The 19376-nt window shown below is 37.7% G+C and overlaps 1 pseudogene; it reads right to left on the reverse strand.

Annotated features, from left to right (window-relative positions):
• Positions 1-16684: 16684 nt before the first annotated feature.
• Positions 16685-18999, reverse strand: LOC113738435 (probable pre-mRNA-splicing factor ATP-dependent RNA helicase DEAH3; annotated as a pseudogene).
• Positions 19000-19376: the final 377 nt, after the last annotated feature.

The raw sequence follows: 19376 nt of genomic DNA on the forward strand, positions 1-19376 counted from the left end.
TCCTATTCCACTTCTTATCCTTAATTTTAATTTTTTATCACTGTCACTATCTTTATCTCCATCTAATTTGATAAAGAAATTAACACTCAACTTGTTATTTGACAATTTCAATTTGCTAATACCTATCAAAATTTGGAAACAAAAATGGGCGCAAGGAAATTATTTACTAATAATAGAAAATCAAGAATTGGGAATAGATACCAAGATATATAAATATCGGTGGATTAATGTGTATGGCGATTTTATTATTAGCGATAGTACACATTTGGTTGATAATAATAAATAAATGAGTTTAAAAGAAAAATAGATATATGAGGAAGAGAATAAATAGTTAATAGAAAAAATTGTGGTTTGAATTATTGGTTAATAATAGATGAGAGAGTTTTAATATTTGATAGAGTTTTTGACAATTAATAAAGAGCATTATTGTTTTTTTATCACAATAAGAGGGTCTTTGTAATTATGTAAACTTCAAGGGAGTCGAGTGAAATTGTCGAAAACCTCAGAGAAAGTTTCTTAAATTATCCCATAAAAAATATTTAAATTAAGCTACCCGTTGGTGGTGCAACTTGGAAAAAAGAAAAAAAGGTCCAGGCAGTCACATACGTGCATAAGAAAAAACCCAGAGTCCCAGACAACTTACTTGCCCTTTCCCTCGTTGCAGCCATGGACTCTGGCATAAGTACATTCTTCTTCTCCTCTCCTTTTTTTCTGTTTGTCTTTGGTTAATTTTTATTTCTTATTTTATTTTGTTTGGAGTTTTTAGATGATGAAGGCGGAAATGGCGATGATCTTGAGAATCTTGTTGGTCACCAGGTTAGTTCATCCGAAAAGAGTTTAATTTTTTAAATTTAGTTGTATATGAATTTTGATCAGGTCTAGTCTTGTCAATCACAGCTTCATCACGGGAAATCAGATGGCGAAGAATGAATTTCAATTTGATATCTTGGACCCCGCACATATACAACTCAACTTCTGTACAATGCACAGAAACCTTCGAACCCTACTACAAGATTATAGTTCTGTCCATGAGGCCACTCAACAAGTCTATGAGGACATTGAAAATATGAAGAAAGTAGCAAGAATCCTCCCACCTGGACTATATTTTCAAAAACATTGGGTTTATGTTTTCAAATTTTGACATTGAGGTTTGATTATTTGCTTAAGAAAAAATTAATGGAAGAAATCAAACATGCAATCCCATGTGGCAATTAACAAATCAATGGGTGTGATAGTTTCAAAGGTAGATGACGTAAGGTTGGTACATTTACTCTTAAGGGAATAGAGAATAGACAAAAGGGGATACTTTCATTATAATTGCTAGCACATATACTTTCACGCAGCAAAAGGAGATACGTTTAGAGAAAATGACTTGTTTCATCCCTCACATTTCGTAAAAATATTTTTTTCGTCCATCACTTTTAAAATGGAGCAAATTTGTCCTTAACATTTAAAAATTAAAACTATTATATCCCTGAATCTAATTTTCAATCTGAATCAAATCATCCAATAACCCAGTAATAAATTTCAAAAATAAAATTGACAGATCACTCGGTCAATTTCATCATATTTACATGACATTTATTAAACCAAAAAAATTTATAACATAAAAGACCATTTTTTGTCTTGGAATAGTAGAGTTTTTTTTTTTTGTAAATCTTTTCATGCACTATTAGTATTTTCGATTGCGAATCTAGATGTGTATCATAAATATAAATTTTAACATTTAAATTTAAATTAAAATGATATGACGGTACATAAAATCGTCAGTGTATACAATGATAATGTAGGAAAGATTAATTTTTCTTTTTTATGTTATAATTTTTTATTTTTTATTTTTAGGTTCATTAAATTTCACATGAATATCAAGTTGAGTTAATCAAATGATCTACCAATTACACTCCCAAAATTTGTAATCAGGTTGATTGGTGATTTGATTCAGATTGAAATTTGGGTTCAGAGATATAATAACTTCAGTTTTTAAATGTCAAGAACGAAATTGTTTTGTTTTAAAAGTGAGAGACAAAAAGAATATTTTTATAAAATGTGAAGGATGAAACCGATCATTTTTCCATACTTTTATTAGTATAATTTACATTGATGATATATATATATATATATATATATATATATATATATAAGATTTATTATATATTTGGAAGACTAAATCAAAAAATCTTCTCACTTCATATGACTAAACTGAAGTCTTTAATTCAAATTGAGATTTTGTGTTAGGGACCAAATTGATACTTTCAGAGTATGTCAAAGGACCAAATAAAACGTTTCCAATTTAACTCAATTAAATTGAGATTTTGGAGTTCAAAGGGCTAAACGAAATTTACCAATGGCCAAACTAGTTAGTTGACTTTCTTTAATAGTCATATTATGTAGGTCCCAAACTTTTATTACTGCCATTGAATAGAGCACTTGGTTTCTAGTTTATGGGTTACGTTTACGGTGGAAACTTCACTTTTCTACCCATAATAGGCAGAAGCAATGCAAGGAGGCCAACTGTGCTCTGTGGGGACTAGGCCAGTCAAAACTTGGCTCGAACTCGATCAACACAAGTTCGAGCAGAGCTCGAGCCGTTCGTTAATACAAACGAGGTGAGCTCGAGTCTTCGTTTCTTAGGCTCGATAGCTCGACGAGCCGCTCGTTAGGCTCGAGTAAATGTGAAATTATAAAAATACCCCTGAATCAATTAAAATTTACAACTTATTTTGTTTCTCACTTCCTCTATTAGGTTACCTAATTTTCCTTCCTCACTTTCTCCAATCGAACTTCTTCCTCCACCGACTGTCCTAGCTGCCAAACTCCTAATTCGTACTTCCGCAACCATCATCTCTGCTAGCTCCACCTCCACCACTTCCGCCAGCTCCTCAGCAACCTCCAAGCTTTCTCTGCTGACTGTCCCAAGTCCCAAGTCCCAAGTCCCAAACTCCTAATTCCCATTTCCGCCATGCTATCTCTGCTAGCTCCATCTCCACCACTTCCGCCAGCTCCACTTCAGCAACCTCCAAGCCACGCAAGAAGTTGAGTTTCTTTGTTTTCTTTCATCACAAAAAAATGAACAAGTCAAAGCAGCAAACCTGTGCAAGGCTTCTTCCTTCAATAGCGAAGAACAGGGCCAAAGCTTTGCTTTGTCTCACCACCTGGAGAGGCTTCTTCACCCGGTCTTAGATATCTAGCCGATGTCTTCTCACTCTGTCTTGCTTTTTTTATTTTCCTTCTCTTTAACAACGAAGTTGCTAGGAAAAGTTCTAGGTCCGGGGAGGGCTGATGGCTCTCGTGAATATGAGTGGAAGAAATTTAGAGTCATCTTCAAAGAAGTTAGGCAAACCAAGTAGTGGCAGACAAACATTTGAAGTAGTGGCAGACAAACCAAGCAATGGACTATTTTTTTGCTGGTTTCTTTTGCTGGACTATCTTTTGTTTCTTTTGTAGACAAACTCAAGCTGATTTCAAGCTCCTAACGAGCCAGAAATCTAGCTAAATTCGAGCAAAACACGAGCTAGAAAATTGAGCGAAACTCAAGTTGCTCGCAAGCCAGAATTCGAGTTAGGCTCGCGAGCCGTAAGCGAGTTGATCTCGAACTTGTCTTTTCCTAAATTGAGCCGACCTTGAGCTTCATTATACGAACTTGACGAGCTCGAGTTTGAACTCGAGCTGGCACATAAATAAACCTAACTCGACTTTATAATTTTAAAACTCGACTCGACTCGACTCATTTGCACCCCTAGTGGGGACGCACAAAGAAGGATATCTGGGCACTACTAGAGAATGACAGTCGTGCGTGGATGAAAAATGTAATATATTTTAAAATCACAACAAAAGTACTCTTAAAAATTTGTTTATCATCTAATGCCCAATACTTATATTTGATAAATTAAAACAGTTAATTAAATATTCTATTATAATATAAACAACTATATGTCATTGAGTTGATTGAATAATATTTTCTTTTTCTTTTTTTGGCATTTCAACTAGTTGTCAATTAAGTTTTAATTGAAATAAAGATTTTATAATTATTTAAATTATTCAATAAAATTATCAATTTAAGATGAACATAAATATAAATACATTAAATTGTATTATTGAAATATTTGATTTAATATGAAGGAAAGATAAGAAGAAATAGCAAGAAATTTTTTAAGAATTCATGTGAGTACTTTATATTGGTAATCACGTTTACTTGTTATTGTAATCACCATACCTAATCATAACCGATTGAAACTCATATCCACAGGTCGTGCAACGATTTTGTGTTATACTGTTTACAATTAAACTTACTATATACTCAAATTAAAATTCTCTTTTTTCTACTAATTTTTTTTAATATGATTTATGTGTTATCATTTGTTTGTAATTAATTTAATGAAAGAGCGAATTGCGCGAAATATCACTAAACTATTTCAAAGTGTCGGTTCTGATCACTAAACTTTTTTATTAGTGCGAAATGTCACTGAACGAGTAAATCTGCACCGTTTTGGTCACTCCGTATATTTGTGCCGTTAGGAGAGACGGAAATCAACTTTTTGAGGGGCAAATTCGTCTGCACAATTGTTAAAAAAATTATGCCCTCATTCTTCTTCACCCACAACCACCCATTACCTACATTGCCACCCATCGCCATCACCTCCACCTCTACTCTCCTTCCTCTGCCTTTTTCTTTTCTTCTTCCTCCTCCTTCCTCTTCCACCATTTGCAACAAAGAACACCCTTTATCGTTACTTACCTTTCCCAACTGTAAATAAAACATGAGATGGAAAGCCAATCTTCATGGTAGGGACCTTGGCATAATCTGAAAAATGACTGCCTGGGCATTTCCATACGAGTAAACTGTGCTTCCACTAACAAAGGTTTCCTTCTCGTCTTTCCCGTGTTGACCAATGCAATAAATAAGTCCAGTTAGCATTTCACTAACAGATTCAGGATTGACACAACTGCTGTAGAAGGTACTCCATATTCTAACAGATGCATATTTCATGTTCAAAGTTGAACTTTCCATCAGACTCTTGTGATTTTGTGCCCAAATCTGAGATGGGTTTACCAACTATTTTGGAATCTCTGATTTGTTGGATAGGTTAAAACTTCTCTGAGATGGGAGATTTTCTCATTGCCTAATCTTTGAAATCTTGAGGAAAAAAACCAACTCTTGAACCCTCATTCTTCAAAATCAGTAAGATGTTTACACCAGCTTCCTTGAAAAGAGACCTTGCACCCTCATTCTTTAAGATCTGAGCAAATGCATCTAGGGAGCTTTTGTACTTCTGCATAAAAGCAGATTCCAAAGTTAAACTTCAAACCCACCATGTTAAACCCTTAAATAAGAAAAAGGGTTTTCTTCTTTTCTGCATAATGGGACAAAAATTATTTCCTAAGAAGCAATTAGGTTGAATAAGTTCTGGTGTATGAAAAAAGGGAAAATAAAGACAAGAGGAAGGCAATCCCCTTCCCAAATGTTAAAAAGGAGAAAAAAAGGAAAAGGAATCAAGAGTATCTAAAATCTAAAAGAAGCCAGTCCCCACATCCCAAATCCCAATTTCCAATTTTTACCGTTTGGAGCTGGTGCTCTGTGGTTTTGTTACAAATGGTGAAAGAATACAAAAATCAAGACTGGGCAGTGGGTAACTGAAAGAGGCAGAGAGTCAGAGACCAATTTCCAATTGAAAAATAGTGCCTGCATTTTTTGGTTGAAGTTTGACGGTGCCGCCATTCAAATCGGCCATCTCCTTTATGTCTTTGCCGAATACGAACCATTGATTATGTAAAAGCTTCAAGGAAAAGGCTGTGCAGACGAATTTGCCCCTTAAAAAGTTGATTTCCGTCTCTCCTAACGGTACAAATACATAGAGTGACCAAAATGGTACAAATTTACTAGTTCGGTGACATTTTGCGCTAATAAAAGAGTGTAGTGACCAGAACCGGCACTTTGAAATAGTTTCGTGACATTTCGCGCAATTCGCTCTTAATGAAAAGATGCTCTTTAGGGTAAATGATATGTTTTGACAATGTGGATTACTTTTAAGGATTTTAATGAGATTTATAACACATTTTTATGCATTTAATCTAATTCACATTTTTATTTCATTTGAAATATAAAGGGACCATATTGATTAAATTTTCAAATATAAGGGACCAAAAAATATAAAGTCAAACTTTTGACTAATTTTAACTTGATTTTGACAGTTAGATATTGTAGTTTTCTATTAATTGTCCTCAGTTTGCCTAAAATAAAAAATTTGGGACCATATTTTATTTGGTCAAAATATCAGGAACTAGTTTAACTCATAAACCAAATGTTGGGGGACCAAAATTGCACATCTTCCTTTATTTTAATTATGTTTGATATCCTAACTCTTCATTTCATATTTATGCTTCAATTATTTCAAATATCAAACTCAATTAAAAAAATAAAAACTACTACAATATTTGTTTTGGCATGTACAAAATTCACTAAATAATGTTAAAAATTTCACCTATTTTCTATTACAATAATTTCGTCTATCATTTCATACATTTGTTTTCCACATTTCTTTGACATTCACTTTTTCGCTCTTTACTATTCATTGGGAACTGTATCTCGGTTGAAGTGTTCACAAAATATTTTCTAAGTAATAGACATTAGATGATGAACAAATTTTTAAGAGGGCTTTTATTGCAATTTTAAAATTTATTGCATTGTTTCATTCAAGCACAACCGACTTTCTCTTGTGCTCGGTACATTATTTCTCTGCCTGTCTTTGTGTGTCCCCATAGAACACAGTTGGTCTCCTTGCATTGCTTCTGCCTACTATGGGCAGAAAAGTGAATTTTTCACCATAAACATAACCCTAGTTTGTGAATGTCCTATTTAACACCACATATGAATCTGTGTTTGTTGTGTTGTTTAGTTTCTAGTGGTTCAAAATATCTTTACCATAAAAATGTCAGAAACTACTACACCATTTTATATAATTTACTTGAGACTACAAGAAGAGAAGAATAAGGGGAGAGAATAGACAAAAGACTACAAAAGTTCATTTGTCTATGCTCTATAATTCTTTTGCTTTATTGTCTAGAAATCTCTAGCTTTCACATGCGTCCACTATCTGATAAAAAATGACAAAACATTCCTTTTTCAATTCTTTCTTTCTTTTTCTGTTTTTCCTGAATATTTCTTGCTGCTAACCATTACGGATCCCTGGATTATTTCTAGAGTATCACTACTCTATCTTGAGCTGTTTATCTGTCATTTCATAAACTCATTAAATTGGCTAGCATTTCTGGGCATATGGTATTAGTGTTTTCATTTAGACATGCAATCCTAATCGAACGACAATGCTTATGGCCCTCCCATCTACTATTTTCATTAACGAAACAAGAAACTGGTGGTCTGTCACGTATCTAAGTACGGCAGAAAAAGCTTATTATAATTGCTAGCATATGTACTTTCACGCACAAAAGGAAAAAGAAAAAAAATTAAGCCAACAAAAATGTAAGCGCACTCCAGCATTGCAAGCCAAAAAAGCCACTCCAGCATTACAACAATAACAGTCTCCAAGACCAGAGTACTTGTTCATCTATTGTAATATCCCAATTAGAAGCCATTACAAGTCTGTTGTGTCGGTTGTTAGTCATGGAATCCACGTAAGCAATTGTATAGATAGTGACCGACATATAGTAGTGACCGACAATTGCTTTGTATAAATAAGGGAATTAGAGAAAGGCTTGATAGTTGATTCTTGATGTAACTACTTCTTATCCTCTCAATAAAAATTCTCTCTCTTCTTACCCAATTTCTTCTTCTTTCCCTTTTCTCTTTCTTCAACCCTCCATCGAGTCATTACAAGATGGTATCAGAGCTACCTTTTCTCGGCCTGATCTGAGGTAGGTAGTTCCACTATGGCGGAAGGAACTAGATTGAAAGGTCTAGAGGAACAACTCAAAAGGCAGGAAATCAGAACCTAAGGAATAATAGATAGCTGGATTGCGGCAGAGAAGCAATTGAGGGATGTGATGGCGGCTGATCGGCAACATTTGGAAGAGAAAATCGAATCTTCCAACAATGAATTGAAGAACTTAATTGCAGCTCTATCCAATCAATTCGGAGCTACGATGAGGACGGTTCATGGTGATAGAGGAATTTTGCAGACATCTATAGGGTATTCAGACAAGCAAAATCACTTGGGGCATACCGAAGAAAATTTCGGAGGAAATAGGCAGTTTTTGCAATTGGCCATTCCAAGAATGGAATTCATAGTCATTGATGGAGGAAACCTGAGGGAATGGATCCGAAAAAGTCAAAAATATTTCCATACATTCCATATTCCCGATTCTCAGAAGATGGATATGGTAGAGATATTCTTGGAAGGAAAGGCAGACATTTGGTATTAGGGGTTCAAAATCAGCAGGGGAGTGACCAATTGGGAAAATTTTACTGTGGAACTCATTAAAAGGTTCGAAAACGTGAAGCAAATGGATCTTGTGGAAGAATTTAACAAGCTGCAACAAACTTCCACCGTCCAAGCATATCAGGAGAAGTTTGAGGAATTGATGGCCGAAGTGGTGATTGTGGCACCATCCCTTCCAGAGTCTTTTTACATTTCCTGTTTTCTTAGCGAATTGAACGATGAGATCAGGTCGACGGTAAAGATACATGACATAGGTTCTTTGAGTGAAGTCTTTAAAAAAGCTAAACTCCAAGAATCTGCAAATAAGGCTTATGCCAAGAAGTATAGGCCCAGTAGCAAAATTGCTACTTTCCCATCAACGAGCAGTAGGGGAAGGAATTTCAAAGGCGGGGGAGCCTCAACTCTATCGGGTGACCCAAACAGGAAATCGGAACCATTTTCTTTTAAGAAAATCACCCTAGCAGAGATTCAACATAGGAGGGCAAAGGGGTTATGTTTCAGATGTGGCGAGAAGTACGCTCCTAATCATAAATGTGGGAATAAGGAGGTGCACTTGCTGGTGGTGGATGAGGTTGTTGAGACAGTAGGAGGAAATGATTGAGGAAGAGATTAAATACCAAGGAAGGAAAACTGAAAATCATGTTGAACTCACCCTACACTCTATTCCAGGAATTATGGTGCAAAACACCATCAAGGTGCGAGGAGATTGGTTGGGCAATAAGGTTTCAATCCTGGTAGATAGGGGCAGTTCCCATAGTTTTATTAAGGCTTCAGTAGCCTTTCAACATCCTGAGTTGATCAGGAAAATTAAGCCCTTTAGGGTGAAGGTTGTAACATCCCGAATATTAGGAGGTTGGTTATGAAGAAAATATTAAAGTGCATTTCTTTGGGTTGATTTAAAACCTAATTTTGTTTTAAAAAGACTAGAAACCCTAATATTGTAGCCCAAAACCCTAGTTTACTTGTGACTAATAGGTTTTCCTAAATCTCTCATATTTTAATTGAAACCCTAATTTTAAATTACTGGAATTGGAAAATTCCTCACGTTTTCTTAAAAATTTCTTTTTATTTGAAAATTATCATTTATTAAAACCCTACTATCCAATTATTCCATGATAAGTGTAAATAAACCTAGAAAATAAGGTTTTATTCTTCGGTTTCAAGTTTGGAGCAAAATTAGGGTTTTCGCGATTTTCTGCCGGATGAATTTTCGGTACGAAGCAAGGACCAAATTGGGTGATTAAAAGTGACTTTTAAGTGAGAAATAATATGTGAGTAGTAGCAATGATATAAGGTTAGTGAATGAGAAGTAAAAATCCTAGTACGTGAGTTTTAAGAAAAACGGCGCGAACCGGCGGGTCCCGCGCATTACCGATTGAACGCACTGCTTGACCACCATTTTTCTTACCCAACAAGTTTGTTGACTTTGTACATAATATCTTCTTATATTGTAGCAGCCTTGACCGAAATTAGTGGCCAAGAAAGGTAAGAAAGAAAGAGAAAAAGAAAGGGTGGTGGTGGTGACACTTGTCACCACCTCATGGCTTCTTAACCAAGACCATTAGTAACCATTTAAATCCAACACTTAGCAATTTCTTCTTCATTTCTGCTGGGCTGGCTGAGAACAACAAGGAGAGAAACTCCAAAGGAAAATCTTTCATTTCATCTCCAAATCCAACAAATAAGTGAGGAATCGAGCAAAGTAAACCGATTAAACTTGTTTTCTAGTGACTAGCTAGTGAGTTGTGGAGTGATTCTTGAGGGGGAGAGCTTGTGCTACTCTTGGTGACTTTTATTCAAGGTAAGAGAGTTTATCTCTCCAAGTTTTATTTCTAATCTTGTTATATTAAGCCTAGTAACTTGATTTTATGGTGAGATTATGGATGATGAGCATGTTTTAGTAGTTTTCCCCAATTTATTTGATGCACTAGGGCTTATGGAAATTCTGCCCAAATGATTGTATGATGTTTATATGTTGCAATTGAGGTGTTATATGGTGTTTTGGTAGTGATTGGACCAAGAAATTGAGGAAAGATTCACTAGAAACTTAAAATTTCCAAAATCTGGAAAATGGTCTTAACATTCTGTCCGAATTTTTATCTATATGCTAGAGGCTGTTTTGGCCTTAGGTCAAAGAATAAAAGTTGTAGAAAATGACATTTTATAGGTGCCTACAAAATTTCAGCTCAAACGGAGCAACGTAGAACGTGAAAAGTCCAAAATACCCCTACTATTTTAAGAATTTCCCAGCAGTCCGTTTCTTCAGTTCAGTCCAGTTTATCACGATTTTTGACCAGGATCCATTCTGATTTAGCTCTGGGCTAAAACATAAAAGTTGTAGTGTTCTGAAGTAGCTTTAAAATGCCTCAAAGAAAACCTGATTCGGACTTGTGTGCACTGAGTTATGTCCATTACAGTGTTCTGCGTTTAAACAGCCGGTGAATTGGTTTCTGGTTTAGTAATCTGAGATTTTGACTAAGTTACATTAGGAAATGGACTAAGTGACCTTCATGAATGTTGTAGCTTTGTGTCTTAGCTTCGAAACGGCATAGGTTTCGCCTTAATCCGATAAGCGTAGCCTCGGACAAGTTATTTCCGCTTTTATACGTCAAATCTGTCTTGTGCCACATTGAATTTCTGCACTTGTACTTGATGCAATTCTTGTTGTTATGATATTGTGAGCCTAGGGAACGGCTCTTGGCTTGAATTGTTTTATGTGTGATGTTGGGTTCTTGTTGAGAAAACAATGAAGCCTAAAAGGCTGGAAAATTAGGTAAACACAAAGGGCATGCTGCCCAAATTTACGCTCGAAGACTAGAGAACTACTTGCAACTTGAGTAAGGGTTAAGAGTGATTATTGCTTGAACCGTCTAGGGTACTTAAGTCTTCTTGTCCCAAGATATATAAATAAGGACTTGGCCGAACTTGTACCCTTGAGAAATGAAATAATGATTGCTCAAAGTACGTTTTCCTTGTACTTTCGACTCGCATGACCATTTCAAGTATAAATGTTACAAAGTTTTATCATTTAAAAAGTGAGCGAGTATTTCACGAGTATTCTCCAAGTGAATTTCCATTTCTTGATTCTTATTGAACGAAACGTATAAGTTTCGAATTTTAGTCATGTTTCAAAGTTCTCAAACTAAGTTTTATCGCAGATTTTGAACTCCGAACCCGGAGTATAACTTGAAAGTGACCAGTGAAGGCACTATATCTTTTGGTGAGTGCTTTCAAATACCGAATTGAACTTGATACTTGAACTTGATATGTGACCAATATGATTACCTGTTATATACGTGAATTGTTAGGGCAAGAGTGTACTTTATCGCACTTGCCCTTACATGATATACACTTGTTTATGGTTGCAATTGACTTGACATACTTGTTATGATGCGCGCACTCCCTGGAATTCCAGAAACCCTGTGGCGAGTTACTCTAGTCGAGCCGGCAAGGGCTTGGTCGATTGGGTAACGAACCCTGGGTCTCTTGTATTGTCGAGTGGAGTGATATCTTCTCGACTAATCGGTATACTCGAGTATTACCACCCGTCTTTCTTGAGGATTTTGGGCCCAGCTGGGGGTTTGAACGGTGGACGGAGAGTCGTGTAAGTGGTGTTCTACTGGATTGGTTACTTACTTGAAAGTTGACGGAGTGTCAACTACTACGTGATCAAGCTTCTGGTAATGCAATGGGAATTTGGCTCCTGAGAGCCATCCGTATCCTTATACTTTGGAGTGATTATTGTTTATTGGATTATTGTTTCTTTTGAAAAACTTCTACACTCGCTCATTTTAAGATTGCTACTTGACGTGTTATTGCTCACATTTATGAACTCTTCGTGCTCGTTACTTTGCTATATCGAAAACTTGTACTTATAAATAATGGTCAATTTGCTATTTGGAACGTCACTGGGCTTTTAGCTCATACCACCTATTTGTTTTCCTTACAGGGGGTACGAGTGACGCGTGAGACTTGTAAAAGACTAGCGTAGCCTTTTGTTTTGACTTTTGACTTTTGGTCTTGTACTCGCGCTATTCCTCGAATGGAACATGTTGTACTTGGATTGTATAGGTTTTGAACTAGTTTGGTGTAATGAGGCTTTGTACCTCGATTTCTATCAATGTAAATTATAAGCTTGAATTGCGGATATTATTTATGGTTCATGGATGTGTGTACATGACTCGATTGAGATAGTGAGTGAGTCCTGGCGAGAGCTGGGCAGGCGCTCCGCCGAACCCTTTGGTACGCCTTAGGGGGAGGTGGGATCGTCACAAAGGTAGCTAATAGAGATAATTTATTGTGTAATAAACGGATACCACAGTTGCAATGGGAAATGCAGGGCCATAAATTCTCACATGATTTCTACATACTGGATATAGAACCTTATGATATGATCATTGGTGTTGATTGGATGAAAGCACGCAGCCCTCTTACTTTTGATTTCAAGAAATTACAATTAGTCTTTGATAAGGAACAGGAATTGGTTACCTTGCAAGGAGATTTAGAGACTGCTGGTGTGACATTGCATAAGGGGGACAGAGCATCCAGGATCCATAACAGGCATAGGCGGCAACTTTATGATCCATGCACCTTTCTACTGAGTACTGGCAGTGAGACAGCTAACAATCATCAGGTAATTCTTGAGGCCATTACTACTCTCTTGACTCAATTTGATGATGTGTTTGAAAAACCTCGCTCCTTACCTCCCTCCAGAGAATTTGATCATCATATTACACTAATCTCTGATTCTAAACCCTTTAAACTAGCCCCCTATAGATATCCCCACATGCAAAAATCTGAGATAGAAAAACGAACAGCCTCCATGTTAGAATCTGCGATTATTAGAGCCAGCCACAACCCTTACGCTTCCCCAGTGCTAATAGTTCGGAAAAAAAGATGGCACTTGGAGATTATGCATTGACAATAGATAGCTCAACAACATCATAGTGAAAGACAAGTTTCCTATACCTATTATAGATGACCTCTTGAATGAATTGTTTAGAGCCAAATTTTTTACAAAAATTGATCTTCGTACCGATTATCACCAAATACGAATGAAACTAGAAGATATTCCTAAAACAACTTTTCGTACTCACCAAGGGCATTATGAATTCTTGGTAATGCCCTTTGGGCTTACCAATGTTCCAGCCACCTTTCAAGCTCTCATGAACTCCATTTTTGCTCCCTATCTCAGAAAATTCATATTAGTCTTTTTTGACAACATACTCGTATATAGTCCAGTCCCACCTTAAACACCTCAAAACAGCCTTAAAAATCTTAAGAACCCACCAACTTTATGCTAAACTCTCCAAATGCTTATTCGATTGTACTCAAGTAGAGTATCTTGGCCACATAGTTATTGTTGATGGTGTCATAGCTGACCCTGCCAAAACTCAATGTATGAGAGATTGGCCCATACCACAGGACATCAAAGCATTGAGGGGATTTCTCGGCTTGATAGGGTATTATCGGAGGTTCGTTAGAGAGTATGGTGAAATTGCAAAACCTCTAACGGATCTCCTAAAGAAGGACGGCTTTTGCTGGAATGATGAGGCAGCACTAGCATTTGAAAAGCTGAAATTGGCCATATGCTCTGTTCCAGTACTGGCTCTACCTGATTTCTCCAAACCTTTTGTGTTAGAGACAGATGCTAGCACTAAAGCCATAGGGGCAATCTTCATGCAACAGAGAAGGCCCATTTCATTCCTGAGCCAGGTGTTGGGACCGAAGAATCAGGGGCTTTCTATATATGAGAAGAGCTATTGTCTTTAATCACTGCAATGACAAAATGGAGACATTATCTGCTGGGGTCTCATTTTGTTATCAAAATTGACCATGAGAGCCTCAAATACCTATTGGAACAGAAGATTTCCACTCCTTTGCAGCAAAAATGGCTTACCAAGCTATTAGGAATGGATTATGAGATACAGTTCAAGAGGGGCAAAGAGAATGTGGTAGCTGATACCCTCTCTAGGAGAATTTCTGAGGGAGATCCTCTGGTTAAGAGGAAGGAAAATGTTGCTGCTATATCGGCCTTGTCAGCGGTCAAACTAGCGTGGCTATCTGAAGTCTCTGGTTCATATACGGGGGATAACAAGACTACTTCCTTGTTGATGGATCTGGCTACAAAAGCAGTGGATATACCTGAGTATTCTTATAAGGATGGCATTATCAAATATAAAGGGAGGATATATGTTGGAGAAAGCAATGGATTAAGAGCAAAGCTACTGGAATACATGCATGCGTCCATGGTGGGTGGTCATTCTGGTATGTTGGGGACTTATCAAAGAATGAAGGATTTCTTTTATTGGCTTGGTCTAAAAAAGTCAGTAGAAGCATTTGTACAAAAATGTGATACTTGCAAGAGGAACAAAAATGAGCATTGCAAGCCTCCTGGATTGCTACAGCCCCTACCAATTCCAGAGCAAGCTTGGCAAGATGTGTCAATGGATTTTGTAGAAGGATTGCCAAAATCCTTAGGGTCGGATGTGATCTTGGTAGTAGTGAATAGGTTCACTAAGTACAGCCATTTTCTGCCCTTAACTGCTCACTATACTGCCAAAAGTGTGGCCCAACTATATTTTGATCAAATCCACAGATTACATGGACTCCCTAGGAGCTTGGTGACTGACAGAGATAAGGTTTTTACCAGTATTTTTTGGTAGGAGTTGTTTACGAAATTGGGGACTAGGTTAAATCTCTCTACGGCCAATCATCCAGAATCTGACAGACAGACAGAAAGAGTGAACCGTTGCCTTGAGACCTACTTAAGATGCATGTGTTTCTATCAACCTCACAAGTGGAAGCAGTTCTTAGCAGCTGCTGAGTGGTGGTTTAATACCAACTATCACACCTCACTGAAGATGACTCCCTTCCAAGCCCTATACGGGTACCCTCCACTTCAATTGGCCATTTCACCTAGTACGTCAGTAGTGGCTGTTGTTGATGATTGGTGTAAAGAAAGACAACAGTTAAATATTGTGCTTTGAGAGAATTTACTTAAAGCACATAATCGGATCAAACAATTGGCTGATATAAACAGGACTGACAGGAGTTTTGAGATTGGGGACTAAGTTTACCTTAAACTACAACCTTATAGGCAGAGCTCGGCTGCTATAAGGAAGAATTTAAACTTTCCGCTAAGTACTATGGACCCTATGAGATCCTACAAAAAGTGGGGACTGTAGCTTACAAACTAAAATTGCTAGAGAACTCTTTGATTCATCCAGTATTTCATGTTTTCATGTTAAAGAAGTCCACTAAAAGAGCTGCAGTAAAGGGCCTGCTACCTCAAGTGATAGATAAAAATGCTGGGAAGGTATTACCCTTAGCTATTCTCGATCAGAGGATGGTTAACAAGAGGGAACGTTCTGCAAAACAAGTACTAGTGCATTGGAATGGGATGACAGCAGAGGATTCTACCTGGGAAGATTGGGTCACTTTCGATGTTCAATTTCCAGAATTTGCTAAAGTTAATCCTAGAGACTAGGATTGTTTTAGGAGAAGGCAGTTGTAACATCCCAATTAGATGCTATTACAAGTCTGTTGTGTCGGTGGTTAGTCATGGAATCCACGTAAACAATTGTATAGATAGTGACCGACATATAGTAGTGACCGATAATTACTTTGTATGAATAAGGGAATTAGAGAAAGGCCTGATAGTTGATTCTTGATGTAACTACTACTTATCCTCTCAATAAAAATTCTCTCTCTTCTCACCCAATTTCTTCTTCTTTCCCTTTTCTCTTTCTTCAACCCCCACCGAGTCATTACATCTATCCAGCCGATATTAACAACTTAAATTATCAAAAGCAACAACGGCCTATCAAAATGATTAATACATATTTGTTAATAACGGTAGGACATCAATCCAAGCCCCATTTTGGCAATGCACATTTCCTTCTTGGTCAGCTCCAGCTCTTTCTCCTGCTGCTCCTTCAGTATCTCAAGAACATGCTTCGCCTCACACCTTCTGCACTCCCTTCTTCTTTTCTCCTGCTGCTACTTGTATAGTCTCTCAAGAAAACACTTAGCCAAACTATTCTGCAACTTTGTGAGATCAAATTAATGTAAGGTTAAGTCGGCCAACCATATCCCACGAACATCCGTTACCATACGGATAAACTTCTTTCTTCCAGTAGTTGATAAATAATCAAAATAAACAACCCACTCGGCTTTGTGGCCAAGGCAATTTGAAGGGTGCAATTTAACTATTTGATTGACAGTCAGTCAAGTAGTAGCCAGTTGGGTGCTCTAAGCGAGCCATCTGCGTGACATAGCCAGCTAACATGGCTTTTCTAATGTTGATATAATAGTCAGGGTTGTTCACGTCTGTGCTACATAACTTAAGTCCAGACCTGACCATGATGCGAGATAGGTGCTCTCTTGCACTTTCAGCATCTACAAGTACTCTGCGATTTATAAAATTTCTTTCACACCAAAACAGGTCCTCCTTGTTCTGCCTGTATCCATTATAAACATTTAACAGCATGAGATGATCCTCATCACCATGAGGGAAGCAAGCTCTTGCATCATCAGCAGCAATTTAAGCCTCCTGAGGCCGGATAAAGCAATTTGGAACCAGAAGCATGGCAGAAACAGAGAGAGGTTCATTGGAGCAGTAAAAACCTAAGCTGATAACAAGCATTTTAGCCATATATGGATCCACGAGAAATTCACTCAAAATCTCACCCAGTCTGGTCATGTTCCTATCATTATCCAAGGCATTCAAGTACTTCAATACCTCCATTACGCTCAGTAATGACACCCGGGTTGAAGGGTCCATGAAATTAAAATGGACTATGTCATCTATCCCAAGTTTCTTCAAAGTAAGAACAATGCTTACCAGATTAGATCGAGTTATTTCTGGTGTTGTATGTGGCTCGAGGTCATTGTGAAAGTTTTTCTCTATGTAGAGCCTAAAACATTTCCTGGTTGTGTTCTTCCAGCACAACTGGATCTTTGGTGAGCACTTGTCTTTGATATCCAAGAAACAAGGTACTCTGTGCCTATTCGAGGGCGTACTTTTTGCTTGGAGAAATCCAAATCTACAACATAAACTATCCCATCTATGGCCAAAGAAATTTCAGCAATATTTGCAGAGATAACAATCTTCCTTCCAGCAGCACCACCTTTCAGCAGTGAAGCAGGAGCAGGTTCAAAGACATCCTGTTGCATGGCCAGAGGAAGTGTAGAGCAAACAGGAACAACTTTTACAGGTCCAACCTGACTTCCTAAATTTACCATTTCCAAGGCAATCCTACGACAAACATCTTAAATCTCCTCTTCTTCCTCATTGAGAAAAACAAGTATGTCTCCAGGGGGTTCAAAACTATGAATCTGCGAAAGAGTCTGAATAACTGCCTCCAGGTGATTAGTTTCAGGTTGTTGCTCCTGAAGTGAGTAGACGATATCTGCAGGGTGAAGCCTTTGAGGGACTTCCACGACAGATGCACCACAAAAATACCCTCTAAACTTTTCAGCTTCGTGATTAGTGGCACTCATAACCACTAGCTTGAGATCATCGGGTCTTTTTTTCAGCAGTTTCTTAAGTAGCGCAAGGAGAACATCTATTTCCAGCGTTCGTTGGTGGGCCTCATCAAAAATGATCACTTTGTACCTTTCCAGCATTGGATCTGTCATAGCCTCTCTCAGAAGCATAACATCTGTTAAGTAGTTCAAAATAGTAGTTGCACTAGTGTAGTCTTCAAACGAACAGAGTAATCAACTTCCTCTCCAAGGGTCATATCCATCTCTTTAGCAACTCGTTGAGAAGCAAACATCGCAGCAACCCTTTGAGGCTGGGTGCAGCCAATCATGTACTTGCTCCCCTGACTCTCTGAGGTGGTGGTCTGGGTATCATTAGTAACAGCCTCCAGCACAAATTGAGAAACCTGTACGAGAGAAGTGGATAAGAAACAAATATACTAGTAGGTCCTAAAGCACAAAAAGCTCAACTAACGTAGACATGCATATTAGGGAGCTGAACAAAGAAAAAAAAATGCCAGTACTTTGCAGATTAGGAAAAATAGCCGACACCAACAAAACAAAGGAAAACAACAAAACCTAATGAGGGGTCCAATTCTAGCTCGTTACCAATCACAAACTCTATAGATGGCTCCCAACAACACAACAAGCCAACCATACAAGAGTCAGTAAATCATGTAATGCTATTGACCCAACCAATCGAACTTACGGGACCGTATATACACAGTCCTATAGGCCAGTAGGTAGAGGATTAAAGAACCAGAAGGCTGAGGTAGAGTCAAAAAATTAACTCGATCGCAGAATCCTTGAAAGAAAGACATAACACTAAGGTCTGCAATATAAAGTAGTAAAAATCTAGATAACCGAGAGCTAGACAGAGACATACTTGGGTGGATTTGCCGCTACTAGGTTCAGTGACCAAGATTAGGGCTTGATGTCGTGTAAAGACCTTCAGGAACTCATCCTTGTGCTGCCAAATTGGGAGATTACCCCTCTTCCCCAGAACCTCATTGTGCAGGCCCCACCTACTGCATCTCCGGCCAAAGTTTCTAGTCGCCTCCGCCACGTGTCCACCCTCGCCGACCAACTTCGCAAGTTCAATTTCCGTCCCAATTTCCATCTGATACAAACACGCCCCTAAAATCCTTAATAGGTAGAGAGAATAAATTGATGACTCTTGATCAGCAATAGATGACTGACCATATTCAATTACTAATTTTGGAGACAAAACCTAATTTCTACTACAATGATAAGAAGGTTACAGAAAAAGATATATGTATATATACAGGGTAGTGAAGTTCTTGAGTCCTAGAAGGGATAAGGTTCATCCACCGATTTAATTTTCAACCTGGAAGAGAACGTGAAAATTTCGGAGAAGTACAGAAACTCGACAAACATGCCATTTTCTGAAAGACAACGAGGAAAAAAATGGAAAATTGCAGCGCTTAATCTGGGCTTCGACAGCCAAGTCACACTGGTTCCAAATAGAACACGCCT

Source organism: Coffea arabica, chromosome 4c (genome assembly GCF_036785885.1).
Source record: "Coffea arabica cultivar ET-39 chromosome 4c, Coffea Arabica ET-39 HiFi, whole genome shotgun sequence".
NCBI classification, from domain to species: Eukaryota; Viridiplantae; Streptophyta; class Magnoliopsida; order Gentianales; family Rubiaceae; genus Coffea; species Coffea arabica.